Source organism: Microtus pennsylvanicus, unplaced genomic scaffold (assembly GCF_037038515.1).
Source record: "Microtus pennsylvanicus isolate mMicPen1 unplaced genomic scaffold, mMicPen1.hap1 Scaffold_59, whole genome shotgun sequence".
Classification (NCBI taxonomy): Eukaryota; Metazoa; Chordata; class Mammalia; order Rodentia; family Cricetidae; genus Microtus; species Microtus pennsylvanicus.
The window spans coordinates 57370-67500 of record NW_027460993.1 but is presented as its reverse complement, the minus strand read 5'-3'; positions in this window follow the sequence as shown (position 1 = coordinate 67500).

Here is a 10131-nt window from a genome sequence, read left to right as displayed (position 1 = left end):
AGGGGGGACCGGACTGAGAAAAAGCATACTACACAAGAGGTCCCCCGAGAGCCAGGCCTGCCTCTCCGGCAACACCCACCGGGTCTGCACCAGGCGGGGAGGCATTCTCAGTCCGTCACCGACGGACCACCTTTAACGGTGAGAAGAAAATTAAAAGGCCGGCCGCGACCGCTCAACACCACCCAACGGCTCACCGCCTACGGGAGAAGGCAGCGCGTGGTGGGCCGCTCGCCCGATCTCACAAGACGGCCGTGAGAGAGCCATCTTACCGCAGCGAGCCTCTCTTACCCGCTCGCCTCGACCCCCTTTTTTTCTTGATCCTCGGTATCACACACCTCGCAGAGGAACACCGCTAACGGCCGTACCGCACACAGGAGGCATACACGTCAGGGAGCTGGGAAATGCCGCCGCCGCTCAGAACCGGGCACCTCTGAAGATCGGCCTGGAACGCTCCAGGAGCACCACGAGGATCGCAAGCAAGGCGCGTGCACACGAGCCCGGTCGGGAGGGGCACGTAACGCGGCAATCAGCCGACCCTCCCCCGGCTCGGAGGGAGGAGGGCCAAACAGACCCACACACGGTGGGCATAGCGAAACGCGCGACGGGGAACAAAGCCCCCGGCGCGCCTCACAGGAACCCCCACGAACCACAGCGAAGAGTGCGGGGGGGCTTTCACAGGGCTTGGGCCAGATAACCGCACCCCTGCCTTCCACACACCACCAGTAAAGGTGGGGAGGAGAGACGAGGGGCCCGCTGGCAGAACGAGAAGAGCGGCCGCCATTCACCATGAATGTCCGTCCCTCGCCTGGCGCGGCTTAGGCCTCCGGCCCGAATGAACACAGGGCAAGCGCACCACATCGATCAACAAAGCAGAACCGGGAAGAATCGAGCGAGAGATCACCACAGACCCAACACATGCCACAGGAAAAAAAAAAAAAGGAAAAAAAAAAGAAAACCCTTCACACCGCCACACCAAAAAAAGAGCGGTGGGGGGGTCAACGGGGAATCCAATAAAAGAGGAGTGCACTCGGGAGGCACATAACATGAGGCAGCAGAAGGGCCGGGCCACCCTCAACCCAAAAAGGACTCATGGAGACTCGGGAGCTCCACAAGCTGGGAGGGGGGGGTAAAAAAAAAAAAACCGGTGCGCTCGGGAGGCACACGGGAGCAGAGGACCATGGAGGAGACTCGGGAGCTCCACAACCTGGTCCCCGCATGCAAAAGAAAAAAAAAAAGCACCGGGATGGCAAGGGAGAAGCATCGAGAGACGGGTCCCACCATCCAAACAGAATGGGTGACAAACCACGAAGCGGGGACGCCTGACACGCTTCACCACGGGCAAAAGCAAGGCAAGGAAAGCCGGTCATCTCAAAAAGCCTCACAGGAAAGCACAGCAGCGAGACACGGGCTGGGCTAGACGGAGAAAAATCACACCCTGTGAGGCTCGGAAGAGAGACCGCCACCTAGCGTCCTTTAATGTCACCCAATTAAAGGACAGCGTGTCAGCACCTATCTACCTATCTGCAGGTACAATAAGGACAGATAGCAATTATTAGAAGAATGGCAACAGGTACGGGGAGTCATTCACAGACCACACAGAACTCCTGAAAGTGAGGCTGGGTGAAATGTCCCAAAAATGTCCCCATAAACAAGAGAACCGACCCTCAAAGGAACAACTGGTCGACCTCATAACCATGAAAGGACCGAGAGAGCGAGGTGGACATGCCAGAAAGCCGGGCGCCCAGCCTCCTCCCGGCCGAGGACCCTGCGACCAGCCGCTAGGGATGGAGAAGGGCAAGAAGAAAAACTTGGGGGGGGGATCTCGAGTCCAAGAAACCGGGGACCAGTGAACAGGGGAGCCGGGACCACCACCTCCTCTCGGCCTCGAGAACACGAGGCCCGCCGCTGGGCTCTCACAAGACCGAGGGCAGGAGAAAGGGGCGGGGGAGAACTCCGAGACACCAACGAGTCCGGACCAGGGAGGCGAGAAAGACGGGACCACGGCCTCCTCTCGGCCTCAGCATGGCAAGGCCCGCCGCTGAGGACCGAGGGTTCCTGGCAAGAGGAAGAAAATTAATAAAAAAGCTCCGAGAGTCCGGACCAGGGAGGCGAGGAAGCCGGGACCACGGCCTCCTCTCGGCCTCAGGATGGCAAGGCCCGCCGCTGAGGACCGAGGGTTCCTGGCAAGAGGAAGGAAAAAAAAAAAAAAAGGTCCGAGACCCCCAACGAGTCCGTGACGGGGCAGCGGGGAAGCCGGGATCAACCATCGCCTCCTCTCGGCCTTGGGTCGCCGGGTCCCAGGGCTCTTTAGAAGAGAGAAAAAGCAAGGGAAAAGCAACTTTTAAAGCCGAGGTATTTCACCGATCCTGGGCCCGGGTGGACCCGACACCTAGCGGGAGTACGCAAACGACTGAAGCCTTCTGGTTGACCCGCTCAAGTCTCCCAGCACCCTCTCCAGCTGGTCCCGTCACTGGGTTCCATCCCCAACGCACACACCCATGGGTGACTCTTCCGGCACAACCTCCTACACAGAGACCGTCCCCAAGCACGACACCGACTCCGGGACACACCCGCCTGCCGGGCCGGGACTCTCGTCATTCTTTCCGCCTCACAAAAGCCATTTTGCCCCGTCCTCGTCAACGACCGAGGACCAGGAGCGTTGCAGAAAAAGGCCACCGCTAGGGGGCGCCCGACAACTGACCGCCATAGATCGCTCGCTCGCTCGCTCGCTCGTTCGGCCGCGACCGCGGCGGCGGCGTCTTCACCTTCTCTGGCGTGACAGCGTCCTTCCACACTCACGCCCGGAGGTGGCACGGGCCCACAACAGGACAGGGAACTCCCCTGTCGGTTCCCCCACCCCTCCCCATCCCACCCCCGAACACGGTGAACGGCGGGCCGGGCTGGACATTCGGGGCTACGAAAACGAAAGTACGACCGAGACCACAGGCAGCTAGGAAAGCAGGCGAATCGATCCGATCGCTCGCTCGCTCGCTCGCTCGCTCACGGGGAAACAAAGAGCGTGTCTGACAGATCGGTGACAGGACTAGATGGGCCAGGGGCTTCTGCAACCATTAGGGCATGGTGAGAGGGAGGGACTGAGGGGGACCGAGGGGGACCGAGGGGGACCGAGGGACCGAGGGAGGAAGGGAGGGAGGGAGGCGGCAACGGCAGTTCCCTGCCATCTAAGGTCTCCTTTCACCATGGCCACTGCTTGCTTGCTTGCTTGTGGTTCTTTTTCTTCACCCCACTCCCCACGCCCTCAGCCCACACTTCTCAGACTAAATACCGAGTCAGAGAAAATTAAAACAGACGTGGAATAGTTTTTTTAAAAAATAATAATAATAATAATAATGAAATAAAAATAGTGTTTCAAAAATCCCACTCGGATTTCATTTCCGGGAATAATATCGTCATAGTGATGTGTTGTGAACATTTTCACTTAGAACAGAAAAAATAAACAGGTCACTTTAGTCATTTCTTGGAGAGGGTCTGTTTCCCCACCACGGTGGTTCGCACTTGCTGAGTTGCTGAAGATGATCTCCTGATCCTCGTGTTTTCAGTTTCTGAGTGCTGCTGACATGACAGACATGGGCCCTCACACTCGAGTTTATGAGACACTACTGAGAGCGTGGAGCCCATAGGACAAGGCTTTGGCTTTCCCTTCCCCTCCAACATAAGCCAGATAAATAAATAAATAAATAAATAAATAAATAAATAAATAAATGCCCAGCAGCAGAAGCATGAAAGCAGCTTCTCAGACCCTTTAGAGCTCCTGAGTTACAGTCATGGCAGAGGATATGACTAGGCCAGGGCTCCCTTCACAACCACCATCCAGGCCTGCCTGCCTGCCTGCCTGCCTGCCTGCCTGCCTGCCTGCCTGCCTTCCTTCCTTTTTTAAATGCCAGTTTACTAAAATTTTAGTTATTTTTAATTGCGTTGGGAGGCTAGAAATTTTTGGGTTTTCGTGAGTGGGCAGACATATGAAAGAAAGGAAGAAAGGAACGAAGGAACGAAGGAGAGAAGGATCAGAGCAGTGAATATACAGGTGCACAGTCCTTACACCAATGTTGACTGCAGATAGAAAAATAAGAGGAAGAAAAAAAAATAGAACGTCACCAAAAGGACAGCCTGGTCTATAAAAATGAGTTCTGGGACAGCCAGGGCTATTCCATGAAATTGGCTGAGTTCAAATCAGCAATTTCCCAACTCCAACAAGAATGTTGACAGGAAAGGCAACAGCTGTACACGTCAAGGAAGGCCAGTGGAGCTGTAGGCACACCCTTCACACCCTTTGAAACTTCTCTGTTGCAAAGTCACAGAGTTAGGAAAGGAAAATAACGCGTCACTGAAGTCATTCCTAGGCTAGGGCTCCCTTCACAACCATTTGAAAGGATCACAGCACTGAATATACAGACGCACGGTAATTACACCAACATTGACTGGAAAGACACCTAAACTAACAGAGACACACACATACACAATCCATAGCATTTGCTGCCTAGCAGATCAAATGAATTCCAGTATCAGTAGGCACACCCTTCACACCCCTTGAAACTTCTCTGTTGCAAGGTCACAGAGTTAGGAAAGGATCTTGATCTTGAACTTTCCTTAATAGTAAGTCTGTGTGTGTATCACACTCAAGCCAAGTGCCCCTCAGAGCTCATGGAAGACAAAACAGATCTCTAGAATAAGAGAGACGGGGGGGGGAGAGATTCACTCAAGAAAATGAAAGCAAAACCCTACACAAACCCTGGCACACAGTAAAATCAGTCCTATGAGGAAATTTGTAGCTCTGATTGCCTACTTTTTAAAAAGACTTCTAACTGGGTAATGGTGGTACACGCCTTTAATTCCAGCACTCGTTCTGGTCTCCAAGAGCTAGTTCCAGGACTGACTCAATTAGAGAGAACTAGAGAGAAACCCTGTCACAAAACAAACAAAAAAGGAATAAATACTTTATGGAAGAATAGATGGACAGATAGACAGACAGACAGACCCAAACCCCATCTTCTGTCTTCTGAAGGTACCAGGCTCTCTCACAGGGGTCAGGCAGAAACGCAGGCAGTGTATGTGTGTGATATCAAGCAAGCCTATATGTGATATATAGGGTATGATAGGATAATGTCAGTATTAAATTGGGGTAGGTCTCAGGAGCACAAGAACCCAAATCTGTGCTGTACTCCCTGTCACCAGAAGAGGGCACTAGATCCCCACCATGTGGTTTCTGGACATTCCAGAAATTCCATCTCTCCAGTTCTCATTCTTTCATTGTTCCTCCTGCATGCCTGCATCTAGTGAGAGAGTGGGCACCGTTCCTCCCTGCTTCTGTGTGTCTGTGTCTGTCACGTCCTGGATAGCCAGAGTGCCCGCCACCTACGCCTGAGATAGATGTGGCCGGCAGCCCTGGGGCTGGGGGAAAGGGAGAGAGTGGGTTCCCTGGAGAGCCTTGGGCAGAGGCTCTGTGGATTCCCTGCAGGAGGCCTCACCGCCTCTGAGGAGCCCATGGGGGAGGGGGAAAGGGAAGGTCAACCAGACAGTCCTGCCTGGCTTTTGCTTTGCTTTGCTTTGTTTTTGTTTTGGTTTGTTTCCAGGTACAGCTGTGACCAGGTCTGGATCCAGGACAGACTCCAAAGCTAGAGAGAAATCCTGTCTCAGAAAAAATAAATAAATAAATGAATGGATAGATAGCTAGATAGCCAGACAGAGAGATGATAAAAACACCTCCAAGATCAGGGAGACCAAGGCAGGCAGATCACTGTGAGTTTAAGGCTCCCTTGTTCTGCAGATTGAGATTCAAGGCCAGGCAAAGTGACACAGAGAAACCCCGTTTTCAAAAAAAAAAAAAAGGTGAGGGCTGGAGAGAGATGGCTCTGTGGTTAAGAGTTCTGACTGCTCTTCCAGAGGACCCAGGTTCAATTCCTTACCACCCACATGGCAGTCAACAGCTGTCGGTAACTCCAAGATCGGACACCCTCAGATAGACATACATGCAGGCAAAACACCAATGACAATAAAATGAAAATAAATAAATTATTAGGAAAATAAATATATAGAAAAGGTGTTTAGTGCATGCCTTTAATCTCAGCACTAGGAGGCAGAGGCAGATGACTCTCTGTGAGTCTGAGGCCAGTCTTGTCTACAAAGAGAGTCCCAGGGCATACAAGGGTACACAACGAAACCTTATGTTGAACAACCACAAATAAGCAAACAAATAGAGAGATAATAACAATAAAAATATTTGAGAGTTCAAATAATTGACTTCATCCACAATAAAAGAATATAAAAATAAAAATATCAAATGCACTTGAACACATTGGCACAGGAGAACGCTTGCTAAATAGAACCCCAGTAGCACAGACACTGAGAGAAAAAGAAAAAAAAGAAAAGAAAAAAAAGAAAAAAAAACAAAGAAAAAAACTAAAGAGAGAAAAAAAAGAAAAAAAAGGAAAAAAAGAAAAAAAAAGAAGAAAAAAAAGAAAAAAAGAAAAAAAAGAAAAAAAAAAGAAAGAAAAAAAAACAGACACTGAGAGAAACAATTAATAAGTGAGACCTCCTGAAACTGAAAAGCTTCTGTAAAGCAAAGAACATGGCCAAGAAGACAAAACGACGGCCTTACAGAATGGGAAAAGATCTTCACTAATCTCCAAAATACACAAAGAAGTCGAGAAATTGGTCATCCAAAGAACAAATAATCCAATTTTAAAAAATGGAGTACAGACCTAAACAGAGAACTCTCAACAGAGGGATCTAAAATGGTTGAAAGACACTTAAATGTTGGGTCGAGGGGGGGGGGTCATGCAAAGATGAGAACACCACCAAGTCTAATAAACCAAAAACAAACTTAAAAATACAAACACACCGCGAGTCACAGAAGCTTATCAGCTAGCTGAGACCACAGGCAGAGTTTGGGCTTCTGACACTGTGGCAAAAGGCCGGTTTCTGAAACCCATTTTTATAGTAGGGGCATCGCAGGGCAGTGGTGGCGCAAGCCTTTAATCCCAGCACTCGGGAAGCAGAGGCAGGCGGATCTCTGTGAGTTCGAGACCAGCCTGGTCTACAGAGCTAGTTCCAGGACAGGCTCCAAAGCCACAGAGAAACCCTGTCTCGAAAAACCAAAAAAAAAAAAAAAAATATATGTTTCTCTGGATGTGCCTCTGTGTGTGTGTGTGTGTGTGTGTGTGTGTGTGTGTGTGTGTTGTGTGTGTGTGTGTGTGTTTATGGGGTGGCTTTTGAACTAACCAAGATGACTGGTTCCATATCTGGCAGAGAGGCAGGTGGATCTCTGGGAGTTTGAGGCCAGCCAGCCTGGTTGACAAGAGCTAGTTCCAAAGACAGGCTCCAAAGCAACAGAGAAACCCTTCCTTGAAAATCAAAACAAGAACACAAACCAAAAATAAAATAAAACATAAATTAAATGAGTGTGAGAGAGAGAGAGAGAAGAAATGTTGATTTGTTGATTTACAGACAAGAAATAAGAAAATACAAAACCATAATGTTACCAAGATGACAGCCTGGTTTATATAGTGAGTTAAAGGTATTATACAGAGAAACCCTTCACCAAAAATAATAATAATAATAATAATAATAATAATAATAATAATAATAATAATAAAAGAAAACAGAAAAAAAAACAAGTAAGGAAAAAGAAAGGAAGGAAGGAAGGAAGGAAGGAAGGAAGGAAGGAAGGAAGGAAGGAAAAAACAGGTGTTTTCCTTTTTTTCTTTGTTTATCTCAGGTTATTTTATTTTAATTTATTTTTTTAATTGCAGCAGCGGCAGTATATTTTGGGCAGCACATTTCTTTATTCTCAGTTCTCAGCCCTCAGAAATCAGGAGAGGCAGAAACAGGCAAATCGCTGTGAGTTTGAGGCCACCTCGTTCTGCAGTGTGAGTTTTAGGACAGGCAAAGCGACAGACACAGAGAAACCCTGACTTAGGGGGGGAAAGTGTGTTTAGTACAGGCCTTTAATTCCGGCACTAGGAAGCAGAGGTAGAGGCAGGGGCAGCTAGATCTCTGTGAGTCTGAGGCCAGCCTTGTCTACAAAGTGAGTTCCAGGGACACAGGGAACCTCTATGTAAAAAAAAAAAAAAAACACAAATAAACTAATAATAATCATCATCATCATCATCATCATCTAAGAGCTCAATTAATTGACTTCACCCAAAATTCAAAAATAAAAAAAGAGTGTGTCTGACTGATCAGTGAAAGGACTATGTGGGCCAAGGGGCTGCCACAATTATGGCTTGGTGAGAGGGAGGAACTGAGGGAGGGAGGGAGGGAGGGAGGGAGGGAGGGAGGGAGGGAGGGAGAAAAGGAAGGAGGGAGGGAGGGAGGGAGGCCTGCTTTCTTAGGGTTCTTTTTCAGTAGTTGTGTTTGTACAACCCCACACACCACTTCTCATACTAAATACCGAGTCTGAGAAAATTAAAACAGCTGTGGAAAATTCCCACTTGGATGTCTGTTCCTGCCCTGTAAAACAAGAACCACAACAAAAATATCCATATCTAAGCAGGCCAATTAAGTTGTAGCCTCACCCTTTAAAGGTTCTAGCTGTTGGGAAGGGCTGGTGACCTTGAACTTTACTAGTCTCTGAAATCTGCCTTCTCACTTTTACCAGGTGCCCTCAGGGGCCAGGAGTGGAGGCCAGGGCCCCTGCTACAGGAGATTTCCTAGATCACCTACAGGCTCTTAGGATTCCTGGGCCTGCTTAGAGAAAGACACACGACACGTGAGACGCAGAGAAAAAAATTTTCTGAGACAAGGATTCTCTTAGCTTTGGCACCTGTCCTGGAACTGTAGATGACCAGGCTGGCCTCAAACTCACAGAGATCTGCCTGCCTCTGTCTGCCACAGAGAAAATTACAACAGCCATGGAATAATATGAAAAATTCTGATTTACGCCAGGCAGTGGTGGCGCACGCCTTTAATCCCAGCACTTGGGAGGCAGAGGCAGGCGGATCTCTGTGATTTCGAGACCAGCCTGGTCTACAAGAGCTAGTTCCAGGACAGGCTCCAAAACCACAGAGAAACCCTGTCTCGAAAAACCAAAAAAATAAAAATGAAAATAATAAGAATAAAATAAAATGTTAAAAAAAAAAAGAAAAATTCTGATTTTGATATCATTTCCAGGAATACTGATGCAGTGAATTATTTGGAACATTTTCACTTCCGACAGAAAAAAATAAAAATGTCATTTTATTGATTTCTTTTAGAGGGTCTCTTTCCCACCAGGATGGTTTGCACTTGCTGGGTTGTTGAAGATGATCTCCTGATCCTTGTATTCCCAGTTCCTGAGTGCTGCCGGCAGGACAGACATGGGCTCACTATACACTCGAGTTTTTGACGCAGTACTGAGAACCTGGAGCCCAAAGGACAAGGCTTCAGCTTCCCCTGCCCCTCTGACATAGGCCAGATACATAAATGATTACCCAGATTTTATTTAAATCTCTCAGTGTGGCTTGTGTATGTGGGGGAGACAGGGAAGGTATCACATTTCAAAACATTTTCATAACTGCACTTAGCACTGTATTCTTTTCCATTTATTTTACTTTTATTTGAGAGTGTTTCCAATTGTGTGGGACTTAGTTAAATTTCAATTTCTTAAGGAATTTTTTTATGATTTTCTTAACTTTATTTTATGTGCAATGGTCTGAAGATGTCAGATCACCCAGAAACTGAATTTACAATCACTATGAGCTGCCATGCAGGTGCTGGGAATTGAACCCAATTTCTCTGGAAGAGCCGCGAAACTAGCTCTCCAGGCTCTTCTTAATTTAAAAGTTTATTTATGTGTCTCTGGGTATGCCTGTGCCTGTGTTTGGTTTGTGTGTGTGTTGGGGGGGGGTTGTGTGTGTGGGGGTGGCTTTTGACCTCACCAGACAAAGGCATTCAAGAGCACTGGCTCCATATTTAGCAGAAACAGGATCATTGGGAGTTTTAGGACAGCCTGGTCTATAAGAAAGGAGCTAGTTTTAACAACAGTCTCCAAAGCAGCAGAGAAACCCTGTCTCATAAAGCAAAACACAAAACCAAACATATTTGAGAGAGAGAGAGAGAGAGAGAGAGAGAGAGAGAGAGAGAGAGATGATAAAAACACCTCCAAGATCAGGGAGACCAAGGCAGGCAGATCAC